The following is an 18,159-nucleotide window of genomic DNA, read 5'->3' as shown; positions in this document are numbered from 1 at the left end:
GCTAAGCCATCTCTCCCCTGCCCATGCTCCCATGTCTGTGTGGACTCAGGAGTACAACTGAATTGCCAGGTAAGATTCTGGGTTCTGCCCCAGGAACCAGAAGCTGTTTTCTATAGCGGCTGTGCCACTTGGCGCAGCATTTGTCATGGTTCTCCAGAGAAACGGATCACTAGGATGGGTAGTGCTGCAGAAGAGAGTGATTGTGGGGACTGGCACACAAGGTCACCGAGAGGGTCCCACGACCTGCTGTTTTCAAGCTGAAGACTCAAGAAAGCAAGGCGTTCACCTGTCCCAATGTGAGGACAGGAGCTGCTGATGTCAGTACTGGTCAGGGGCAAGGCAAAGATGAGAAGTGCTGATTCAGGCTCACAGGACACATCTCACCATCAAAGGATTGGGTGATGGCACTCACTTTGGAGAGGGTGAGCCCGCTACCCTTCCACATCCATCTTAGAGGAACTGCACACAGGCTCACGTGGAGAGATGAACCCAAGAAGACATGTTTGCAAATATGTATAGCCGTAATGTTGCAAAACGAAGAACATGGAAATCCACTTAAGTGAATGAACTATATTGACAAAATAATATAAACCAAAAAGTTGGCAAAAACAAATAAATAAGCTGGGTGTGGTGGCACACACCTTTAATCCTAGCAGAGGTAGGAGGATCTCTGTGGGTTCCAGTCAGCCAGAGCTAGAATGAGATCCAACCTTGAAAAAACAAAAACAAAAACAGGTATGGTGGTGGATGCCTTAATCCCAGCACTTGGGAGGCAGAGGCAGAAGAATTGCTGTGAGTTTGAGGCCATCCTGAGACTACATAGTGAATTACAGGTTAAAAAAATAAATTAATTAAAAAAAAAAAAGCCAGGCGTGGTGGCACATGCCTTTAATCTCCACACTCAGGAGGAAAAGGTAGGAGGATTGCCGTGAGTTCAAGGCCACCCTGAGACCACAGGGTGAATGTCAACCTGGGATAGAGTGAGACCTTACCTCAAAAAAAAAGAAAAAAAAAAAAAAAGAAAAGAAAAGAAAAACCACAGGTCAGCCTAGCTAGAGCAAAACCCTACCTTGAAACACCAATAGTAACAATGATAGATAAGTAAACAGATTCCTTGGAATGCACAGGAGTATGTGCACTAAAAGGCATGTATGAATGTACTATTAACTGCAGCTTTATTCATAAAAGCCCCAAGCTGGGGGCTAGGGAGATGGCTCACTGGTTAAAGGTTTTTGCTCGATTCCCCAGGACCCACGTAAGCCAGATGCACAAGGGGATGCATGCATCTGGAGTTCATTTATGGTGGCTGGAGGCCCTGGTGCACCCATTCTTTTCTCTCTCCTTTCTCTCTCTAATAAATAAAATAAAAATTAAAAAGTTGGGCTTGGGGCTGGAGAGATGGCTTAGCGGTTAAGCGCTTGCCTGTGAAGCCTAAGGACCCCGGTTCGAGGCTCGGTTCCCCAGGTCCCACGTTAGCCAGATGCACAAGGGGGCGCACGCGTCTGGAGTTCGTTTGCAGTGGCTGGAAGCCCTGGCGCGCCCACTCTCTCTCTCTCCCTCTATCTGTCTTTCTCTCTGTGTCTGACGCTCTCAAATAAATAAATAAATAAATAAGTAAAAATTAAAAAAAAAAAAGTTGGGCTTGTTGGCACATGCTTTTAATCCCTCCTACTTCTGCCTCCTGAGTGGGTCCTGGGGAATCGAGCCTGGGTCCTTTGGCTTTGCAGGCAAGTGCCTTAACTGCTAAACCATCTCTCCAGCCCCATTGGGGCTTTTTAATAAGCAATATATGTGGTTTTTTGAGATAGGGTCTTGAAAAGGATGAATTTTGTGAAGGTCAAGAGGAAGATAGACGCCAAACAGGAAAGAACACAAGAACGTGTGGCATTCGCACCAAGCAAGACGGGGTAGAATCACGATGGCTTGAGAGCGGCACTGGGAAGTAGGCATGAGGGGAAGATTTTGATAATATTCTGTTTTTTTTTTTTTTGAGTCAGGGTCCAAGATAGTCCAGATTGGCCTTAAATTCTCCATGTAGCCAAAGGTAGCCTTGAACTTATCCTCCTGCCTCCGCCTTCCAAGTAATAATAATACTATCCCACACAATAGCTGTGCACCAGCATGTCTGGTTTATGTGGCCCTGGGGTTGAACGTAGGGCTTCATGCATGCTGCAGTCTACCAACTGAGCCACACCCCTGCTCCTCAATTTTCCACTTCTGTCTGGGAATTCAATTCGTCCAGGTTCCTCACACAGCTAGGATGCAGTTAGAATCCGTCCTTGGTGTGTCTGGCTGATTTTTTTGTCTGTTTGTCTTTTTGAGGTAGGGTTTCACTCCAGTCCAGGCTGTCCTGGGATTCACTATGCAGTCTCAGAGTGGCTTAAACGTTCAGCGATCCTCCTACCTCTGTTGGGATTAAAGGCGTGTGCCACCACGCCCGGCTTTCTGGCTAATTTTACTAGGCTGATGTCCTTCTGGCTCATCCCTATTGTACCATCAGGGCTCCCTTCCTTTCCAAGGCTGGAACCTATGCTTATTGCATGTATAGACCGCATATTTTTGGTCCCTCCATCCTGCCAGGGAGACATCGAGTCTTCCTGCTGTTGGGTGCTGTGGGTGGTGCTGCTGAGGCCACAGCACAGAATTCTGAGTATGGTGTCACACCGCAATTAATACCTGGAATGATGATGTGTGTCAATAAAAATTTATTAAAAGAAAATGACTACACCATTTAAAAACAAAGTGTCTCAGCAAAGCATTCCCACGTTTGTTTATTATTTAATGTTTATTAGGGACATGGATGCTCAGGGATGCAGCCCTACAATTGCTTTTCTGAAAACAAACCAAACTCTATGTGTCTGGCAGCACCACCCAGCATGAAATCCAGACAACCAGGACTGGGCATAGACAGGCACCAAGAAGCTATGGCAGGAGATATGGGGGGGGGGGGGTAGAGCCATTTAAATGCAGCACCTGGCCTAGCAGAGTGGTTCACACCTATAACCCCAGCTCTTGGGAGACGAAGACAGGAGGATCAAGAGTTTAAGGCCAAGGGCTGAAGAGATGGTTAGTGGTTAAGGTGCTTCCCTGTGAAGCCTAAGAACCCAGGTTCGATTCTTCAGTACCCACATAAGCCAGATGCATAAGATGGTACACACATCTGGAGTTTGTTTGCAGTGGCTAGAGGCCCTGATGTACCCATTCTCTATCTGCCTCTCCCTCCCCCTCTCTCCAATAAATAAATAATTTTTTAAGAGAATATTTTGGTTTTACTTTGTTTGTTTTGTTTTTCAAGGTAGAGTTTCACTTTAGCACAGGCTGACCTGGATTCACTATGTAGTCTCAGGGTGGCCTCGAACTCATGGTGATCCTCCTATGTCTGCCTCCTGAGTGCTGGGATTAAAGGCGGGCACCACAACACCTGGCTTGCTTTTTCTATTTTGAGAGAGGGTCTCACTATGTAGTTCAAGGTGGTCTCAAACTCATTACCCTCCTTCCTCAGCCTCCCTAGTATGGAGATTATTTCAAGACAGGTAAACCAGGCTGCCTTCAAATTTACTATATACCAGGGGATGACCTTGAACTTCTGATTCCCCTGCCTCCACCTCCCATGTGCTAGGATTACAGCCCAGTTTACGTGGTGCTGGGGATGAACCTGGGGCTTCCTAGTGGGCGAGCACTCTGTCTACCTCCCCAGACCCACTGGGATTTATTTGTTTATTCAGGGTCTCTCTCTAGACCAGGCTAGTCTGGAACTCGCTCTGTGGTTCAAGGCTGGACTTGAACACATGGTGATCCTCCTGCCTCGGCCTTCCAAGTGCTGGAATTATATGTGTGAGCCATCACACCTGGTTCCTTGTGATTGTAAATGGCATTTTCCCAATGACTAATATGGTTTTGTGTCTCTGTTACCCATCTACATATCTTTGTGGAGGGAATGTTCGCAAATCTTTGGTCCACTTCTGTTGGGTTGCAGGTTTTCTTACAGAGTTGTGAAAGCTCTTTATATATTCTGGGTACTAGTCCTTTGGCAGACAGATGGATTATGGGTACTTAATTTGTTCTTAGTGATTTCTGAAGCTCCTGCTGTCTCCCTGTCAACAAAAATCTCAGAGGAAGATCAGTGCATGGAGTGCCCCAAGCCATGGAACACAGCTGACGTGATGCAAATTTTGACGTATAGCTCTTGGCTGGTGTCATGTGGTTTCCATATGTTGGGCCAGGCAGGTAAAGGTCCCGAAAAAGTACCTGCAGGCTCGTGTTATATCAGACCCTGGCCACTGGCTGGTTTCTGCAATGGGCCAGGCTGGGGGAACATAGCCCCCGGGGGGGGGGGGGAGGTCGGACAGGCTGCCCATGCTGCCCACAGTGGGGAATGCCACACACACCTCCGGGGCCTCCAGAGCTCCCCACGCCCTGGCTCCAGGATGTGGGCAAAGGACATGCTGTGGCCACTGGACAATCCTTGCCTCAGGGGATGCCATGCCTCCAGGGTGGGGAAGATGGAACTTCTCTGCCTGAGGGGAGACTTGGGAGTGGGGTTTCTGTCAGCTAATGAGGAGTCTCTCGGCCTTTCTCTGCAGGAGCCTCAGGGCCCACAGCTGGAGCTGACCTTCCACATAATCAATTCCTTAGGTGCCTGGGACCCTCCAGCTATGGGAAAGCTTCCTCCAAAGGTACTGTGGGTAAGGTGTGGGGTACACATCCTCAAGATCCAAGTGGATCAGCTGCGGAGCTGGGGTCTTCTTTAGGACAGACTCTTTTCTTTTGATGCAGGGTTTCACTCTAGTCCAGGCTGACCTGGAAGTCACCATGTAGTCTCAGGGTGGCCTTGAACTCATGGCGATCCTCCTGCCTCTGCCTCCCAAGTGCTGGAATTAAAGGCATGCGCCACCATGCCTGGCTTGGGACAGACTCTTAAGTGGCACCTTTTTCTCAGGATGGCCCCCTCTCTCAGTACGCTGTTCTCAAGAGGCCCCTGGATATCCAGTAGGCAGCACTGCCGTGCCAGAGGATAGGTGCCATCTGGACCCTTAATGACTCTTCTCAACCTTCCTCCTGATGGAACTAGAGCTTTTGCCCCCAGAGTCTTGCTGGGCTTGTCAGTGGAGCCCAGAAAATAGCCAATGACAGGAAAGCAAGGACAAAGCATGGGGACACTGCTGGCCTCTAGTAACACCTACAGAGTCTGGAATGTGTTTGTATGGAAAAAAAAATTAAGCACACAGGAGTATAAACTAAGCCAATTATACTAAGAGACAAGAATCACTATATATTTCTGAGCCAGGACCTCACTGCATTGATATGAGCTCTGCTGCTAAGTTATCCCCAGTTCTGGGACTGGGAGATGATAGATAGGTGGATAGATAGAGAAATAGATAGATAGATAGATAGATAGATAGATAGATGATACATTGATAGATAGATGACACATAGATGATAGGTGATATATAGGTAGATAGATAGATGATACATAGATAGATAGATAGATAGATAGATAGATAGATAGATAGATAGATAATAGATAGGTAGATAGATGATAGATAGGTCGGGCATGGTGACGCACGCCTTTAATCCCAGCACCCTGAGACAACTTAGTGAATTCCGGGTAAGCCTCGGTAGAGTGAGATCCTACCTCAAAAAAACAGAAAAAGATGATAGATAGGTAGATAGATAGATAGATGATAAGATAGATAGGTAGACAGACAGACAGACAGACAGACAGATAGATAGATAGATATCCACACCCGTGGAGCGATAGGTGTGGTGACCGTGACTTTGCTGTCCTATTGTACCCTCTTGTAACCCCTCGTGGCATGTGAGATGGCCTGTACCCCAAGTCCAGTCCTTTCACCTCCCGAGTTAGGAGTGGGAGAGGTGGTGTCTCATGCCACAAGGAGCTGAGCGGAGAGGTCACCGGCCCGGGGCAGGGAATTTAAGGCGGGTGCGGAGCGCCCCTCGGTGGAGGCAGCGAGGCACGGCTGCGCGCGCGCGGGCTCTGGGAGGACTTGGGGCCTCTATGGCCGGCCGGCTGCGCCTCCCTCCCCGGCGCCCGGCATCCCCTCACCGTTAAGCCCCCGCTCTGCGGCCCGAAGAGCTCGCGCCACCTCGCGGAGCCCGAGGCTGTTGGCAGGGATAGCCTGGGCGCGAACGAATCTCCCCCCCCCCCCCCCACCAAATGCTCTTTGCGCAGGTACACGTGGGGCCAGAACTCCCGCGTCCCATCCGGACCCGTGCCTGCACCGTGGAGCGCCCTCTTCGCAATGCCACCACCCCAGGGTCCTCCGGGACGAGACTTCACCGCACCCCAAAGCACTTGCCACGTGTGCGTCGTTCGGTGAGAAAATGACACCCTGGGCCAGGCACGGTTCAATTCTTGGTCTCAGAGGAAAACGATCCCATACTCACGCGAATTCAACATGCGCTGGGATAAACGGCCAAGATGAAGGGACACGGCAGTGAGAACACCCTTACGTGGGGGAGGTCAGGGTGGGCTTCCTGGAGGAGGTGACATTGCTTCTGACTTACAAGTATGGATCGCACAATGTCAGGCAGGGCGCTTGGTGGAGCCTCCATCCTGCCGGACGCTACGGTCAACCTCAGGACCCTGCAGCCGCTGGCAGGGGACGCTGGCTCCAGCACACCGACACATGGGGACAGTTTACCAAGGGGGATAGGAAGTATGATCCTATTTACAGATTTCAACAAGGATGGTTAGTTGGAGGCCAGGTTAAAATGGAAAGTTGGAGCCTTTGATTCCAGCACTCCGGAGGCAGAGGTGGGAGAATCGCCCTGAGCTGGAGGCCACCTGAGACTACACAGTGAATTTCAGGTCAACCTGGGCTAAAGGGAGACTGTGAAGGTTAAGTTCGTGTCAACTTGGTCTGTTTAGGACTCCACAGACACTCCTCATAAGTGGGTCTCTGAGGTTGCTTCCAAGAAGGATTAGCTAAAGGAGGAATCCTTCCCCCAAGGTGAGCCCTTCCCCCACAGAGCCGAGGGGAGGCTTTATCCAAAGAAGACAGGCCTTCTCCTCCCCTCTCACCTGGCTGCCAGTGATGTTTGTTATTTTGCTGTTTTCCAGTGTGGACTGCAGACCAGCGTGGACTGCAGAGCAGCGTCTCTCCAGGACGCCTCCAGGCCTTCAGTGCCGGATTGGGACTGCTGAGGCATCCAGCCTCGTGGACTGAGCAGCTACCGGGTTCCTTGACTTCTCAGGCCTGTGATCTGCTATTGTTGGACTGTGGTAAGCTAATCCAATAAATCCCCTTTTAATACAATTCATTCTATCAGCTCTGTTTCTCTAGAGAACCCTAATACAGAGACCTTACCACACACGCACACAAATTCTACTACTTTAAAAAATATTTTATATTTTATTTTTTATTATTGTCTTTTCGAGGTAGGGTCTCACTCTTGTCCAGGCTGACCTGGAATTCACTCTGTAGTCTCAGGGTGGCCTTGAACTCATGGCGATCCTCCTACCTGTGCCTCCCAAGTGCTGGGATTTAAGGCATGTGCCACCATACATGGCTAAAAAATATTTTAAAAATATTTTAAATTTATTTGCAAGCACAGAGAGATAGAGAGAAAAGTGACAGAGAGAATAGGCATGCCAGGGCCTCTAGCCACTACAAAGGAACTCCAGATGCATGCACCACTTTGTGCATTTGGGTTTATATGGGCACTAGCCAACTGAACTCAGGTAGGGAGACCTTGCAGGCAAGTGCCTTAACCACTACGCCATTTCTCCAGCCCCTAATTATTTTTTGTTTTAATTTTTTTTTTTTTTTTTTGAGGTAGGGTCTTGCTGTAGCCCAGGCTGACCTGGAATTCACTATGTAGTATCAGGATGGCCTTGAACTCACAGCGATCCTCCTACCTCTGCCTCCCGAGAGCTAGGATAAAAGGCGTGCGCCATCATGCTTGACTTTATTTTATTTTATTTTTCTTAATTTGAGAGCGAGAAAGAGGCAAATAGATAGAGTGAATGGGCACGCAAGGGCCTCCAGCCACTGCAAATGAACTCTAGACACATATGCCACCATGTGCATATGGTTTACGTGGGTCCCAGGGAATCAACCCTCTATCCTTTGGCTTTGCAGGCAAATGCCTTAACCACTAAGTCATCTTTTCTCCAGCCCAAATTCAACTGCTTTTATCCTTGTTGGGCCAGTTTATATTGTCTGATTGTTCTCCAAGCTAAAGGCCATTTTCCCTTCTTCCTCCTGTGTTGAGGAATTTTTATTGGGTAACAGATGCCCTGAAATTTTATTTTGGGCTGCTGGACGGTGTGAGGTGCTTTTATAGAGCGTTGAGGTTCTGTGGTAGGCAGGTCATTGACTTGCACGTCATGCTGGTCTTTTAAGACTTGTTTTCAAGCCTTTTCAGAAGGGATCTAGAGTAACCATTCCTTCCTGGCTATGTCACCACACATTCAAGGAGTGGCGGTGTGCACTTCATGTACCTGAACTCCGTGACATGCTGCCTCCTGACTCTGGTACGAGAACCTCAAACCTTTACCCATGCTGAGGAGCATTGGGAGTTGGTCTCTCCCTGCCCATGGCTTCTGCCTAGCCTTGAAGTTGGTGCACACCTCTGTATTCTTCCAGAACCCCAGGGCCCTTTGGGTGACACCCCTGTATTCTGCCCAACCCCAGGGGTATTTAGGTGCACACACCTGTATACTGTCATCCCCCAGGTTCCAGACCACAGGGTTCTTGGGTGCAAACCTCTGAATTCTGCCAGATCCCAGGGGTCTTTGGGGACACACCCCTGTATTCTGTTAGACCCTAGGTGCCCTTGGCTGCGCAGCCCTGTATTGTCAGACCCAAGGGGCCTTTGAGCATAAACCCCATGTATTCTACCAGACCCCAGAAGTTCCTGGATGCACACCCTGTATTCGGCCAGACCCCAGGAACTTTGTGCAGACATCAGCTCCCACTTTCGGTTCACTCTGTCCCTCTCTTCTGTCTTGGTCTTCAGACTTTGATCTCTGTCCCTTCAATCCGGCAAGTCTGGGCTGCAGGCTCCCTGTCTCTGCGTCAGCAGGGAGACAAGAGGCTCACCTCAGTTTTTCTCCCTCTGCTTGGTTCCCATTGTCAGTGTCTGAAAATAGCATTTTTTTTTTCATATTCTGTGTAGTTGTTTCTAGGGAGAGAACATGGGAACTATGTTCTGCTCTCAGCCCAGAAAGTGGACCTTCACGCAGGAACTGGAGTTGGCAGCTCCCCCCTTACTGCTTTCTGGTTTTGCTTGTTTTTTTTTGTTTTTTGTTTTTTTTCAGGTAGAGTCTCACTCTAGGCCAGGCTGACCTGGGATTCACTATTAGTCTCAGGGTGGCCTTAAGCTCATTCCTCCCTCTGCCTCCTGAGTGCTGATATTAAAGGCGTGTGCCGCCACGCCCGTATTCTTACTGTTTTATCCATGTATGCTACGTATGTATGTATGTATACACATATGTATGATGGGTTTTTTTTTGGGGGGGTGATCTGAGGTAGGGTCTCACAGGCTCACCTGGAACTCATTGTGCAGTCCCAGGCTGGCCTCAAACTCACTTCCCAAGTGCTAGGATTAAAGGCATGCGCCACCATATTCAGCTATATATGGCGTTTTTGCGAAAGGGTCTCACTCTCTAGCCTTTATTATCCTGTAATTCACTCTGTAGCCCAGGCAGGCCTGGAACTTGTGGCATTCCTGTCATTTTACCATTCCAAGGGCTGGGATTACAGATATAAACTCCTGTATCCTGCTTTTAGATATTTTTCTTTTTCTTTTGGTTTGGTTTAGTTTTTTGAGGTAGGGTCTCATTCTAGCTCAGGCTGTCCTGGAATTCACTATGTAGTCTTAGGGTGGCCTTGAACTCACAGTGATCCTCCTACTTCTGCCTCCCAAGTGCTGGGACTAAAGTCGTGCGCCACCACACTCAGTTAAGATATTTTTAAACTTTAAAAAAATATATGGGCTGGAGAGATGGCTTAGCGGTTAAGCGCTTGCCTGTGAAGCCTAAGGACCCCGGTTCGAGGCTCGGTTCCCCAGGTCCCATGTTAGCCAGATGCACAAGGGGGCGCATGCGTCTGGAGTTCGTTTGCAGAGGCTGGAAGCCCTGGCGTGCCCATTCTTTCTCTCTCCCTCTATCTGTCTTTCTCTCTGTGTCTGTCGCTCTCAAATAAATTTAAAAAAATTAAAAAATATATTTTTTGTTTGTTTGTTTGTTTATTTGAGAGTGACAGACAGAGAGAGAAAGAGGCAGATAGAGAGAATGAGCATGCCATGGCCTCCAGCCACTGCAAATGAACTCCAGATGTGTGCGCCACCTTGTGCATCTGGCTCACGTGGGTCCTGGGAAATCAAGCCTTGAACTGAGGTCTTTAGGCATCACAAGCAAGCACTTAATGGCTAAGCCATCTCTCTAGCCCTTAAGTTTTTTTTCTACTAGCTCACACTCTACTCTTTTTTTTTAAACTTAAAAAAATGTTTTATTTTTGTTTGTTGATTTGAGAGAGAGAAAGAGACAGATAGATACAGAGAGAGAAGGGCCATGCCAGGGCCTCCAGACATTGCAAACAAACTCCAGATGCAGTGCCACCTTGTCCATCTGTCTTATGTGGGTCCTGGGGAATTGAATAGAGATCCTTTGGCTTTAGAGGCAAACACCTTAACTGTTAAACCATCTCTCCAGTCCTTTTTAAACTTAACAAAAAAATTGTTTACTGGGTTGGAAAGATGGGTAGGCAGTTAAGGCACTTGGCTGCAAAGCTTAAGGACTCACATTCTCCTCCCCAGGACCCACATAAGCCAGATGACACAAGCACAAGGTCACACAGGCACACAAGGTGGTACACACATCTGGAGTTCAATTGCAGTGGCTGAAAGCCCTGGTGCGCCAATTCTTTCTCTCTCTCTCACTCTCTTGTTCTCCCTCACAAAAATTTATTTTTGCTAATTTATTTGAGAGGAGACAGAGAGCGAGAGGGTGAGTATGTGCTTGCCAGGGCATCCTGCCACTGCAAACGAACCCAGACACATGTGCCATGTTATGCATCTGGCTTTACATGGGCACTGGGGAATCAAACCCGGGCCATCGGGCTTTGCAAGTAAGCACCTTTAAGCACAAAGCCATCTCCCCAGCCCTGCTTTCACATCTTATGGAAGACAGTTTTTAAACTAGCAGAAAGGCTGCAGGATTCATCCCAACTGCATCCCTTCAGCTGGGTGTGCTGTTCACATTCTCTCAAGTTGCCTTTAGACACACATAGGCCCCTCTTCCAGATGCCCAGCGCAAGCAGCTGCCCTCTCTGGTCAATCTCCACCTGAGCCAGTCCCTCGGGTGTTGACGTTCAAGGTTCAGCTCTTCTGAAGAATGTAGCTCAGTCATCTTAGATTTGCCCAGTGTTCCTCAAGATTACGCCCAGGAAAGGCACACCACACATGCGGTCCCATTGCTGGTAGTAACTCTGTCAGTGATGAGATGGCACATGTCAGTCCTCTTCTTCCCTTTGTGTTTCATACATGTTTTCTGAGAAGACAACTTGAGACAGTGTTAAAACCCAGGCCTTCCCTACTCTTGCTCACTTGTCTGAGCAGACCTGCCTGGCTCCTGCTGGAGCACTTGCTATGGTGGCTGCCACAGTGACATTCCAACGTTCCTCTGTGGCTGTCCGCCAGCATTCCACTGTGTGAGGGGGACGTTCTATTCTCACAGCGTCCACTCGTTTGTAAGGTGGACTCCTAGATTCTCATGTTATTTAAAGGATTATAATTAGTTACTGTCAGTAACTTGATGTCATATGTCCCAAGTTTAGCTACGGGAAGCCCTTTGAAGATGGCTTTCCTGTCTTTCTAAAAAAGTTATTTATTAGATTGTGTGTGTGTGTGAAAGAGAGAATGGGTACACCAGAGCCTCTAGCCACTACAAACAAACTCCCACCATGCACATATGCATCTGGTTTACGTTGGTCCTGGGGAATTGAACCTGGGTCCTTTGGCTTTGCAGGCAAGTGCATTTACCTTTAAGCCACTCCTCCGGCCCTTTTCTGTCTTCTTTTGCTGTGCGTGTGTGTGTTCGTGTGTGTGGGTGTGTGAATGCCACACCACACGTCCCAGGACCCCTCCAGCGCCAGTCCTCACCTTCCACCTGCTTTGAAGCAGCGTCTCTCACGGTTCACTGCCGTGTCCCCCAGGCTAACTGGCCCACCAACTTCTGGGAGAGTCTCCAGTTTCCACCTCCCTTCTTGTCACAGACACACTGGCTGGATGTAGGCTCTGGGGACCCAAACTCATGCATTCACATTTGCATGGTGCACACCCTCTCCACTGAGCCATCTTCCTAGTCAGGCTTTTGTTTTTAACTATTATTTTTATTTATTTATTTGACAGAGAGAAAGAGGGAGAGAGAGAGAGAGAGAGAGAGAATGGGCATGTCAGGACCTCCAGCCACAGCAAACGAACTCCAGACACATGTGCCACCTTGTGCATCTGGCTACTGTGGGTCCTGGGGAATCGAACCTAGGTCCTTTGGCTTTGCAAGCAAGTGCCTTAATTGATAAGGCATCTCTCCAGCACCAGTCTTTTGTTTTGTTTTAACTATAAAAAAATTATTGACAACTTCCATAATTATAGACAATAAGCCATAATAATTCCCTACCCCCCACTTTCCCCTGCACAATTGTTTTAACCTCTTTTTTTTTTTTTTTTTTTTTAATGTAGGGTCTCACTCTAGTCCCCGCTGACCTGTAGTCTTATGGTTATCCTCCTACCTCTGCCTCCTGAGTGCTGAGGTTAAAGGCGTGCACCACCACACCTGGCTCTTTTAACTTTTTTGAGGCAGGGTCTTACAGCAATCCTCCTACCTCAGTCTCCCGAGATCTGGGGTTAAAGGTGTGTACCACTACACCCAGCTAGCCTGGCTTTTATGCCTTAAAAAAGTTCCTTGGGGGAGGCAGAAGTAGAGGGATCGTCATGAGTTCGAGGCTACCCTGAGACTACATAGTGAATTCCAGGTCAGCCTGGGCTGGAGCCAGACCCTGCCTGGAAAAACAACAACAACAAAAATTTTTAAAAAGTTCCTTGGGCTGGCGAGATGGTTCAGTGGTTAAATGTGCTTCCTCCAGAGCATGAGGGGACCTGAGGTTGAGTGAGTTCAAATCTCCATGTCCTAAACCAGCTGGGTGTGGCCTCGTGTGCCTGTAGTAGAGGAGCCCTACAAGTGCTAGGGTTAGTAAAAGACTAGCTCCAAACAATACGAGGCCGAGGCCGTGATGGAGCTGGAGCAGCTGAGTGAGCGCTGCCTGTGGAGCGGACTCAAATGCAATAGAGGACAGCCACCACCAGACGGCGCTGCAGGCCCAGGGTGCTGCTCCAGGCTCACTGGCAGTGACTGCGCGACATGCGCCACCTGCTGGGTCTTCACGGCTTTTCTGGTTTTGGTTTACTGGGTGCTGATGCAGCCTTATATGGTCAGGGCTTCGCCTTCTCAGTGAAGACCTCCAATTCACACAGCCGCCAAGCAGCCAAGCTACCTGGCTCCCGAGCCAGCTGCCAGGTAAGAGAAGGTCACGTTCCTTTGGCAAAGGGACTCAGGGATATTAAGGCCACAAGACAAAGCCTTGAGTGGTTATTGCTGATGAAACCTGGGGTCTCCAAAGCTGGGCAAGCGCTCCGCCACTGAGCCACACTCCAAGCCGCTGGTCCTTCCTTAAATCTAATTTTTTTTCAAGGTAGGGTCTCACTTTAGCTCAGGCTGACTTGGAACTCATTCTATAGTCCCAGGCTGGTGCTGGGATTAAAGGCGTGCGCCACCACGCCCAGCACTTTCCTCCCCCCCACCCCCACTCAAGGTAGGGTCTCACTCTAGCCCAGGTTGACTATGCAGTGTCAGGGTGGCCTCAAACTCATGGTGATCTTCCTACCTCCCGCCTCCCAGTGCTGGGATTAAAGGCGTGCGCCACCATGCCTGGAACTTTTTTTTTCTTCCAAGGTAGGGTCTCATTCTAACCCAGGTTGGCCTGGAACTCATGTTGATCTCCTACCTCTGTCTCCAGAGTATTGGAATTAAAAGCTTTGCAGAATCATGCCTGGCTGCTTATTTCTGGAGAGAGGGTCTCATGTAGCCCAGGATAGACTTGAACTCCTGATCCTCCTCTTTCCACCTACCATGTGCTGGAATTATAGATATGTGCCACCATGCTGGGCTCAACAAATGGTGATTCAAAAACATGACTAAGGAATGGAGGTGTGGCAAGGCCCTGGGTTTCATTCCCAGTGTGTAGGGATGTGGGGAGTATGTGATATGAGTTTACACCCTGTAACCCTGTTCTCTATTGTGAAACAGACAGACAAATTTCTTTGGTGGTGCCAGAGATCAAACCCAAGGCTTCATGTAATGCTCCACCATTGAGGCACATCCCCAGCTGGGATCATTTGAATCCTCCTAGGGTAATCTCCATCCTCTTACCACAACGATCAGATAAGGAGAACCAGTTAATTGGTTCTTGGCCTTTCCTAGGTTAGGTTGGCCAGCTACTCCATCAAAGTCAGAGGCTCAGAGGGAGTTCCCTGCGGCTATGGGGAAAGACAATCCCTTGTTCATTAACTGCAGCTTCTGGATTCCTGCCCTTCTCGTCTCTCTGGAAGGAATGGGGTGCACTGTGAGTCCTGACAGCCTGCAGCCATTTCGGCTCCAGGACGGATGGTATGAAGGATGACGCTATCCTGAGGAAGACAGAGTACAGAGAAAGGAACCAGGTCCTTGTTGGTGTTGAGGAACCACCTAACCATAGCCACCTGAAGCCCACTGTACCAACCACACACATATGTACATGCACCTGCAAAAATGTACACCGATGTGTGCATACCTGCACACATGCATGTGTCTACCTACCTACACACACACACACAAAAGTAAAACCAACCTCAAAAAGAACCTGCAGAGACCCCATAGTTGGCCTTCTCTAGCAAGTGATGAATACAAGGTTATGCCACAGTAGAGAATCATTTTTTCTGACCAAACAAGATCATGGACTTTTCTAGAGCACCTCCCTGCTTCCAACCTGCACTTTCTGTGGATGGAGAAGCTTGAGATAGACAGGAGAGATGGCTCAGCAGTTAAGATACTTGCCTGCAAAACCTAACGGACGTGACTTCAATTCCCCAGTCCCACTTAAAGCCAGGTGCACAAAGCAGCACATGCATCTGGAGTTTGTTTGCAGAGGCCAGAGGTCCTGGTGTGCCCATTCTTTCTCCCACTCTCTCTCTCTCCTTGCAAATATATAAATAAGATTGACAGGAAAATCTGAGTGAAATGGAAAGTTCTCATCTAACCCTTGCTCCCCTCAGCTCTTCCCATTTGTCCGGCTACTGTGTACATTGATGGCAAAAGATAAGCGTATGGCTCTGTCTCACAGTCCATAGTTCACATTCGGCTTCACTGCTTGTGCTGACCACTCAGCAATATGCTGACAAGGTCGAAACGATGTTTCCATCATCGCATTAGCCCACAGACCAAGTTTCACTGCCTTACAAATCCCTGTGCTCCATTCGCCTCCCTCCCTACATAAGAGCTTCTTGCTGTCACCACAGCTCTATGTTTTACAGAATGTCATATAATTGGAAGGGTATTTGAGATTTTTAAATTTTTTTTTAATTTTTATTAGAATTTTCCATGATTATAAAAAAATATCCCATGGTAATTCCCTCCCCCCCCCCCACACACTTTCCCCTTTAATTTTTTTTATTTTTATTTTTTGGTTTTTAACTCTGGTCCAGTTGACCTGGAATCAACTATATAGTCTCAGGGTGGCCTCGAATTCATGGTGACCCTCCTACGTCTGCCTCTTATGTGCTGGCTTGTATTTGAGATTTCTTTGTGTCTTCTTAAGGTTTGCTAGTTATTTCCCCTCTCTCCCCGTTTCCTCTTTTCTTTCTTTCTTTCTTTCTTTTTCTTCTTCTTCTTCTTTTTTTTTTTTTTTGGTTTTTGGAGGTAGGGTCTCACTCCAGGCTAACCTGGAATTCACTATGTAGTTCACTATGGCCTCGAACTCATGGTGATCCTCCTACCTCTGCCTCCTGAGTGCTGGGATTGGGCGTGCGCCACCACACCCAGTCTTGGCTTGGTTTTAAAATAAAAAGCCTAGCCAGACGTGGTGGTGTACGCCCTGCATCTCAGCACTCGGGAGGCAGAGGTAGGAGGATCGCTGTAAGTTCGAGGCCACCCTGAGACTACATAGTGAATTCTAGGTCATCCTGAGCTAGAGTGAGACTCTACCTCAATAAAGAAATAAAAAGTTCTTTAACCAGGCATGGTGGGTGGCTCTTGTCTCTAATCCTAGCATGTGGGAACCTGAGGAAGAAGGACTGAGAGTGTTTAAGGCCAGCTTGGGCTATACTGTGAGCTCAGAGCTAGCCATGGATATGTAGTAAAAACCCACTCAAGGGGGCGGGGGAACACCAAAAAAGGCCTTCGTTTAGGTTAGAAATGTTTTGGGAGAGAGGAGGCATGCAGTGTTGGTGCTGGGGCAGTGTGGTAGGCAGGGAAGCCTGGGCGAAGCAGGGCTGCCAGGAGGAAAGATGGACGGCAGCAGCAGGTGCTGAGCGGGAGCCTGGGCCTGGGGGCCATCCGGGAGAGGGGGCGGGCACGCGACAGGTGCCGAGGCTGCTGAGATCTGACGCGGCCCCGCTCTGCACCGGCGCGAGGCATTTCCTGCCAGGCACCCAGGAGACGCATACCACCGTCTTCTACCTCTTCCTGGCAGCTGTGGTCTGGAAAGTCTGACCACAGGGCTGTCCTTTTGTGAAACACAATGGATGACTTTCCCAGAAGGCCAGGAGCTTCGAGCCTGGGCATCTAGAATCTTCCTGACCAAACTGCCAGGGCCTAAGTCAGCAGCTTGTCCGTTTGACATCACGAGACCTCCAGGGCAGTAGGGAGTTCAACTCCCCACAATCTCTGTTCCGAGATCCTCCCATCTCACACCTGGACAGAGGCTCAAAGCTCATCTGATCCACCCTTTTCTGCCACATCCCCTTCAGGCGGGCCTCGCAAGCCTGTCCATCTGCAGGGCCCTGGTGGCTTCTTCACTTTTAGAAAGCTTTCAAGCATTCATGCTCAGGAAGCTTTTTTTTAAAAAAAATTTGTTGTTGTTGTTTATTTTTATCTATTTGAGAGCCACAGTCAGAGAAAGAGACAGAGAGAGAGAGGGAGGGAGGGAGGGATAGGGAGTAAGGGAGGGAGAATGGGCGTGTCAGTCTCCAGCCTCTGCAAACAAACTCCAGACGCATGCGCCCCCTTGTGCATCTGGCTAACGTGGGACCTGGGGAATTGAGCCTTGAACCAGGGTCCTTAGGCTTCACAGGCAAGCGCTTAACCGCTAAGCCATCTCTCCAGCCCTTAGGAAGCTTTTCTGATACCTCAAGCTCTCCTCCCTGCAGCCTCAACCCTGCTGGTTCTCCACAAGGTCATTTCCATGAACAGTCACACCAGTATTTGCAGCCCTAGCCTGGCACCGTGCCTGCCTCCACATCCGGTGCCAGGGCCTCTTCGCACTCAGACTTGCCCTGGAGAACTGAGCAGTCCTGTGTAGTCAGGTTCTTTGCCCTCTGGAGGATCTGTGTAGACTTCCTGTTTCCACTGGGCTGTGCCGCGGAGCCACCACCTCCAGGGGCTCGGGTCTGTAACCCCTCTCCACACTGATTGGCCTGTTTTCCGACAGGTCAGGCAATTTATTCTATAAACTCACACCAGCTGCCTCGTTACTTTTCTTTTCTTGTAGCCATGGGAATTGAATCCAGGGCCTCACTGACACTGATGTACAGCTATAGCCACCTTTCCCCTGAATCTATTTAAAAGGTTTTGAGACAATGGCTCATGTAGACCATTCTGGTCTTGAACTTGCTATGTATCTGAGGATAACCTTGAACTTCTGACCCTCCTGTGCTTACCTCTGGCTTACACATGCACCATTATGTGCTTCTGGTTTCACAGGGGTACTGGGGAATTGAACCTGGATCCTTAGGCTTTATAGGCAAGTACCTTAACTGCTGAGCCATCTCTCCAGCCTGGCTTACCTTTTTTTTTTTTTCCTCAATGCAAGAGAAAGAGAAATGGCACGTCAGGGCCTCCAGCCACTGCAATCGAACTCCAGATATATGCAGCCCTTGTGC

The sequence above is a fragment of the Jaculus jaculus genome, chromosome 4 (assembly GCF_020740685.1).
Source record: "Jaculus jaculus isolate mJacJac1 chromosome 4, mJacJac1.mat.Y.cur, whole genome shotgun sequence".
Taxonomy (NCBI): Eukaryota; Metazoa; Chordata; class Mammalia; order Rodentia; family Dipodidae; genus Jaculus; species Jaculus jaculus.
Note: the sequence above shows the minus strand (reverse complement) of the source record.